This window comes from Chionomys nivalis, chromosome 5, assembly GCF_950005125.1.
Source record: "Chionomys nivalis chromosome 5, mChiNiv1.1, whole genome shotgun sequence".
NCBI classification, from domain to species: domain Eukaryota; kingdom Metazoa; phylum Chordata; class Mammalia; order Rodentia; family Cricetidae; genus Chionomys; species Chionomys nivalis.
In genome coordinates, this window is record NC_080090.1 from 97,411,749 (window position 1) to 97,419,557 (window position 7,809).

Sequence of the window (7,809 nt, forward strand, 5' to 3'; positions counted from 1 at the left end):
TAGATATTCAGGATTGAGACTTCATCCTGCTGAATCGTTCCTGTTATGAGTATAAAGTGTCCCTGTCGATCTCTTCTGATTGATTTTAGTTTGAAGTCAGTTTTGTTAGAAATTAGTATGGCCACACCTGCTTTTTTCTTAGGACCATTTGCTTGAAAAACCTTTTCCCAACCCTTTACTCTGAGTAGATGCCTGTGTTTGTGGTTGAGATGAGTTTCTTGCAAACAGCAGACTGTTGGATCCTGTTTTCGTATCCAATCTCTTAGCCTGTGCCTTTTTATTGGTGAATTGAGACCATTAATATTAAGTGATATTAATGACCAGTGGTTGTTAACTCCGGTTATTCTTACTGCTTTTGGTAGAAGAGTTTGTGTGTCTCCCTTCTTTGAGTTGTGCTGTTGAAGGGTCGCTAGATGCCTGGGTTATTGTAGGCAGTGTTGGCAATGTTGGATTCCTTGGGTTGTGATTTTCCTTCTATTACTTTCTGTAGGGCTGGATTTGTGGCAACGTATTGTTTAAATTTGTTCTTATCCTGGAATGTCTTGTTTTCTCCATTGATAGTGAACGATAGCTTGGCTGGGTATAGTAGTTTGGGTTTGCATCCATGGTCTCTTAGTTTCTGTAGTACCTCTATCCAGGACCTTCTGGCTTTCATGGTTTCCATAGAGAAGTCAGGTGTAAGTCTGATCGGTTTACCCTTATAAGTTACTTGGCCTTTTTCCTTTGCAGCTCTTAATATTCTTTCTTTAATCTGTATATTTTGTGTTTTGATTATTATATGGCGAGGGAACGTTTTTTTTTGATCCAGTCTGTTTGGTGTTCTGTATGCTTCTTGAATATTCAAAGGAATATCTTTCTTTATGTTGGGGAAGTTTTCTTCCATAATTTTGTTAAAAATGTTTTCTGGACCTTTGAGCTGTGCCTCTTCTCCTTCTTCTATCCCTATTATTCTTAGGTTTGGTCTTTTTATTGTGTCCTATATTTCCTGAATGTTTTGTGATGAGAATTTGTTGGTTTTGGTGTTTTCTTTGATCAGTCCGTTTATTTTCTCTATGTTGTCTTCAGAATCTGAGATTCTTTCTTCTATCTCTTGTATTCTATTGATTATGCTTGTTTCTGTAGTCTCTGCTCGTTGACCTATATTTTCCATATCCAGCTGGTCCTCAGTTTGTGTTTTCTTCCTTGCTTCCATTTCAGTTTTCAATTCTTGGACTGTTTCCATTACCTGTTTGATCGTTTTTTCTTGGCTTCCCAGGGTATCATTTACGTATTTACTCATTTCTTCAAACTTTTTGTTATACTTCTCATCCATTTCTATGAGGGCGTTTTTTACATGTTGTTTAAGGGACTCTATTGCTTTCAAAAAGTCAGTTTTTTCCTCTTCTCCTGTGATAGGGTGTTCAAGTCCTTGTGTTGTAAGATCATTGGGTTCTGGTGTTTTCATGTTGTTTTTCAGATTGTTGGGTGAATTCTTGCCTTGGCGTCTGCCCATCTCCTCTTACCGATGCTATCTATTGGGTTTGATTTAATTGTAGCGGGGCAATCTGTTCTCAGTGCAGGCTTCACTGTTTCTTGCCCACACTATCCTGTATCCAGTGCCTCCGCCGCCCGGGCCTGCCTGCCCGTGCCTCCGCCACCTGGGCCTGCCTGCGCGCCGGTGCTTCCGCCGCCTAGGCCTGCCTGCCGGGCCTGACTGTCGGTGCCTCCGCCACCCGGGCCTGCCTGCACGCCGGTGCCTCTGCCGCCCGGACTTGCCTGCGTGCTGGTGCCTCCGCCGCCAGGGCCTGTCTGTGCGCCGGTGCTTCCGCTGCCTAGGCCTGCCTGCCGGGCCTGACTGCCGGTGCCTCCGCCACCCGGGCCTGCCTGCACGCCGGTGCCTCTGCCGCCAGGACTTGCCTGCGTGCTGGTGCCTCCGCTGCCCGGGCCTGCCTGCGCGCCGTTGCTTCCGCCGCCTAGGCCTGCCTGCCGGTGCCTCCGCCGGCCGGAACTGTCTGTGCGCCGGTGCTTCCGCCGCCTAGGCCTGCCTGCCGGTGCCTCCGCCACCTGGGCCTGCCTGCGCGCCGGTGCTTCCGCCGCCTAGGCCTGCCTGCCGGTGCCTCCGCCACCTGGGCCTGCCTGCGCGCCGGTGCTTCCGCTGCCTAGGCCTGCCTGCCGGGCCTGACTGCCGGTGCCTCCGCCACCCGGGCCTGCCTGCACGCCAGTGCCTCTGCCGCCCGGACTTGCCTGCGTGCTGGTGCCTCCGCCGCCCGGGCCTGCCTGCGAGCCGGTGCTTCCGCCGCCTAGGCCTGCCTGCCGGTGCCTCCCTGTCTTGTTTTTTAAAATGTGAGAGAGTGTAAATAACTTTGTAAATGATTACTTTGGCAAAGCTATGTTCCTTCTAGAAAATGTAGAAGATCACTCATTTACTTGGGATTTCTGGCTTCCAGAGGCTTCCCCCTTCCTTTCTGGTGACTCCCTTCTATACCTCTATCTTTCTTCACAGACCTCTATCCTGATATCACCGTTTAAGTATAACAATGGCCCACACATAATCATGTTTGTGAATATTTGAGCTCCAAATGGTATCACTGTTTCAGGCAGTTTTAGAACCTTGAGAGTGTGGCTTAGCTAGCACAAGTGGGTCACCTGGGGAAAGCCTTGTAGGTGACATCTACCTCTGCATCTGATCTGATTCCTGACCTACCAAGATGTAAATAAATCACACCATAAGCTCCCCCTGTTGTTGGATGATTTCAGTCTTACAAGCCAATGGTATTGGGGTGACTAAACTCTATGGGCATGGTCTTCTCTGAGTACTGACGATATAAGAACTGAGGGTGAAGGTCGAGCCTTCTTTGGGGTGGTGAGGAAACCAGCAGATCCAAGGTTTGGAGTTCCCTTCAGCCCTTTTGGGAAGGGGTAAAGATGCAGCAGTGGAGAGCTGATTCCCTGGTGGGATGCTGGAGATGTGGCCCGATTCCTGCTTCTGTCTTGTAATCGTGCTCGAATTTGATTTAATAAAAGTCTAAACAGTCCCCAGAGTTCCCACTTTATGCCATATAGACAGAACTGCTGTCAATGCCATGTCTTCTGTCCTATCATATACCATGTATCCTAAAACTGTAAACCAATATTATTTTTCCTACAACTAAGTTAATTCTGTAAGGCATTTAGTTACATGGAATAAAAAGGTAACGAATATGCTGCATCCTCACATGACTCTTCTAAAACTTTTCTTCCTGTCTTCCTGACATGATGACCAATTGATTTAGTTAAACCTACTGTGATAATCCACCATCATTTCTGAATCTCTGGACTTTTAACTTAATTACATGTGAAAAGTGCATTTTGCTCAATTTTTGGTTAATAAGGTAGCTCACTGAGAAGTTAGGCTTCTGCCTACAATTAGCAATAACCCATAATTGAATTATTTTCTTTCTCTTTTCAAGAAGCTTCGACTCAAATCCAAAAACAATACAAGGGCCGTAGCAAGTTGTCAGGGCTGCCTAGAATGCACATGGCCTTTAGTTAAATCTCCAGGGTTGCATGAGCAGGGCCTCGTGTACACACCTACAGTTCTAGCTCTTGGGAGGTAAAAACAGGAGGTTCAGAAGTTCAAGGTCATCCTCGTCTACATAGGGAGTTTGAGACCAGTCTGTGCTACATGACATCTTGTCTAAAAGAAACAATTATGAAGTTTATATGGATCCAAAGAAATAACATACTGCTGGGTTATGGTCCCTATATCAAACACATGACAAGGGAAATCAATAAAAGTGAGGCACAGCAGAACAGTGAGCCTTGCTGCTGGTGCAGGCACGAGTAGGCAGGCTCTTGACAACCCTTTAAAGGAATTCAACGTACCAATGGGGTGAGATAAGGAGACCTCTTGGGCCTAGTTTCATATTTTCATGATTCCTGTTGCTGAGTAAATTAAGATTTTTGTCCTCTGTTGACTTCATTAAGGACCTGTGACAGTATGTAGACTAGAGATCAGCACAAGAACATTGAAGGATGAGAAGTGGATCTTTGTTGCCTCTGAAATAGGCGTGTTGAAAACCATGGGTTATAAATGTGTCTTTAATGTTTTTATTATGGCTAACAAAAAAGCATAGCCTTGAAAAATTCATTGAGGCAGTCTATGGGGAAATAAAAAAGCTGATACTTACTATTCAAATTATATTTTATATACTAAAGATTTCTTTTTAATTATTTATATGCATAAATACATGTGTATATGTATGCATGTGTATATGAGTACAGATACCTGTGGAGGCCAGAAAAGTGTGTCAAATCCATTAGAACTTTAGTTACAGATGTAAGCTGTCCACTGTGGGTTCAGAAAACTGAACTTGAATCCTCCAAAAGAGCAGCAACACTCTTAACCTCTGAGCCATCTCTCCAGCCTCCTATCCAAATTTTGAATAGACTGTAACAGGATAATAGTAGCTAATAGCTTCAGCCATGCTTTTCTGAAGGACAGAGATTTTCAATAGTGATGTTTGGAACACAAACTCTGGTGAAAATTCCTTGACAATACGTCTTTTTGTTCAGATTCACTTTCTCTAAGGACTTACTTCTATGGGTCACCTGTTCTTACCTCGAATGTTTCAGCAGCTATTCATCTTTTTAAGTGTGTTGTTTTTATTTATGTCTATATGTTACAGATATACGTAGGACTCTTGTCTGCAGGTAACCAGATGGGTCAGAAAAGGGCACTAGATCTCCTGGAGCTGAGGTTATAGATCATTGTGAGCTACCCATGGGCACTGAATTCTGGTCCTCTAAAAGGGAAATATGCACTTCTAACCACTGAACTCTCTCTCATAAAGAATGTCTTTTTAAAAATAATTTAATGTAAGTATATGATTTAATATGATTATGTGAACATAAAACTATAGATATTACCTATGCCAAACATTGACACAACAGTTTTTTATTGTTTTTGTTGAGCTATACATTTTCCTCCATTCCTCTGCCTTTCTTCTCCTTCTACTTCTACCGTCTCCTAAGGTCCCCATGCTCCCAATTTACTCAGGAGATCTTGTCTTTTTCTACTTCCCATGAAGATTAGATCGATTTATGTCTCTCTTAGGGTCCTCTTTGTTATCTAGGTTCTCTGGGGTTGTGAATTGTAAGCTAGTTTTGTTTTTTTTGGTTTTTTTTTTTTTTTGCCTTATGTCCAAAAGCCACTTATGAGTGAGTACATATTATATTATCTTTCATGATCTGGGTTTCCTCACTCAATATAATGTTTGATCCATCCATTTACCTGCAGATTTCAAGATGTCATTATTTTTTCCCACTGTGTAGTACTCCATTGTGTAAATGCATCACATTTTCCTTATCCAGTCTTTGCTTGAGGGGCATTTAGGTTGTTTCCAGGTTCTGGCTATGACAAACAATGCTGCCATGAACATAGTTGAGCGCATGTCCTTGTGGTATGATTGAGCATCCTTTGAGTATATGTCCAAGAGTAGGATTGCTGTGTCTTGAGGTAGGTTGTTTCCTAATTTTCTGAGAAATTACCATACTGATTTCCAAAGTTGCTATAGCAGTTTGCACTCCCATCAGCAATGCTCTCTATCCTCTCCAGCATAAGCTATCATCAGTGTTTTTGATGTTGGCCATTCTGACAGGTGTAAGATGGAATCTTAGAGTCGTTTTCATTTGCATTTCCCTGATGGCTACGGATGTTGATCATTTTTAAAGGATTTCGTTGGGAGATAATTTACCTTTGCACTAATCTCTTATGATCTTCCTGGACCAATTTAAATGGTTCAGACCACAGGAGAGAAATGCAAGTTTTCAACTAAGAAAGAAATCTGGATAGCCTTTTGAAAACCGGATCCCAAGAAAGTATTTCTGAGAGTAGATATAGGTGAGTGTCCAACCCCACTAGATCTAATGAACTGCCCTTGCTGCAAGCTCGGTGAACCCAGTAGAAGTTTTGAAAGGCTTGCTCAGATAGGAAAATAGCTTCACCTAGAAAAAACAAAAAATACAGTAATTTTTGTGCTGTGTTCTTTTCAACATTGTCACATTTTATTCTCTTTATTGCTAATACAATAATTACAGAGAAAGTTCCCTGCAGGACTGTAAATTAGGGGGCATGCTTTCTCTGAATGGGTTTCTTGTGCTTTAGTCACATGAAGAGGCAATTACTTTTCGTGCACACTTAATCCCACCAGTTAAATGGGGCATATAAAATATGCCTTGCAACTTGTCCTTTACTAATCTTAAGCTTGCTGAAAATTGGGAGTCATCTGGCCATTGGTATTCTTAAAAAACAAAGCATGCCCTTCAGTAACTCAAACTTTGCTTAACTCTATACAAGCAGAACTTTCTGAAGTGCTGGGAAGATGGCAAGTACTGGCTGTGCTTGTTCTGATTCTCGGGATCCACATAAAGAGTTAGGCTTGGTAACCCCAGTGCTGTGGAAGATGAAGATAGGAGGATTGCTTAAGCTTGTCGGGTTTAGCTCCATGTTCCGTGATAGACTCTGTTTCAAAGGAATTAGGTAGAGTATTATTGAACACAATATCCGATGTCCTTCTCTGGCCTTCCTGTAAGCACATAGGCACAAATACCATCACATAGAGACACATATACCCACATACATGCCAGTGCTAGGTTACTCTCAGGGGAGGCATCCCTAATCTCTAACAGAATCCAAGGAAGGACTGGATACTGGATGTTAAGTGGTGCTGAGCTGCCTGATACATTGCATGGAAGCATGAAAAGAGGAATTGCCCCATCTGTAGTGGGGTCAGACATAGCAAGCTTGAGTCTTGAGAATGTACCCCTGCTTTAGACTGGACACCAGCTCAACCACTTACCCATGTTCCGAGGCTGTGACATCACATAAACTAATATAGCTTCAGTCTTTGCCCCTGTATGACAGAAAGATGCTTTATAGCTTGAATTTGCCCTATGTTCTAACTTGTGGTTGATATGAATATACTGTCTTTGATTCAGAAAGAGATGTCACACTGAGTTACTGATCATTTCTAGGGAAGCCCTAGTCGCTTGTTTCAGGAATGTCATCTTGCAGTCAAAGGAATTGTTGGAGAAGGGAGCATTGCTGACCTGGTTTGAATGTGAACTCCATCTTGGAAATTGATCTCAGATAAAGGTAAATTCCTTTTCTCCTTTTGGTCCTTGTTTTATACAGATTAAAAAAAGAAAGTTAGGGGTTGTGGTCAAGGCTCAGTCAGTAAGTAATAAGCTTACTGGATAAGCCTGAGGACCTGAGTAGAGAGTCACAGCAAATTTATCAAAGTAAAGCATGGTGGCGCTACTGCCCTAGTGCTGGGGAACAGAGGCTGGGGGATCTCAGAACTGGTCAGCAAGTCTAGTGAATTGGTGAACCCCAAAGTCAATGAGAGGCTCTGTCTCAAAAAAATCTGGAAGACTCCCAACATTGACCTCTGACCTTTCCATGCACACACATGCACATAAAGAAGATTCCTGACATGTATGGGTTGGATATGTGAAGGACATGAAAAGATGCTTTCATTGCTTAAGGGTCCAAGAAATTCTCAGAAGATATGGAAGAGAGATGCCTAGAGTGGTCCCCAAAGACAAGGCACCTTCAACTAATGTCCCATCTTAAAGCTAACCCAAAGACACTTTGGGGTTGAAGAAATGGCTCAGTCAGTCAGATGAGGACCTGAGCTTGATCCACAGCATCCACATAAAAAGTTGCATAAGGTGGGTGTCACATGCTGTGATCCCAGGGATGAGAAGGGGAAGAAAGGAATATCCATGATATTTTCTGGCCACCAAGTCTACAGTGAGCTCCAGGTTCAGTAAGAAAGTTTTCCTCAT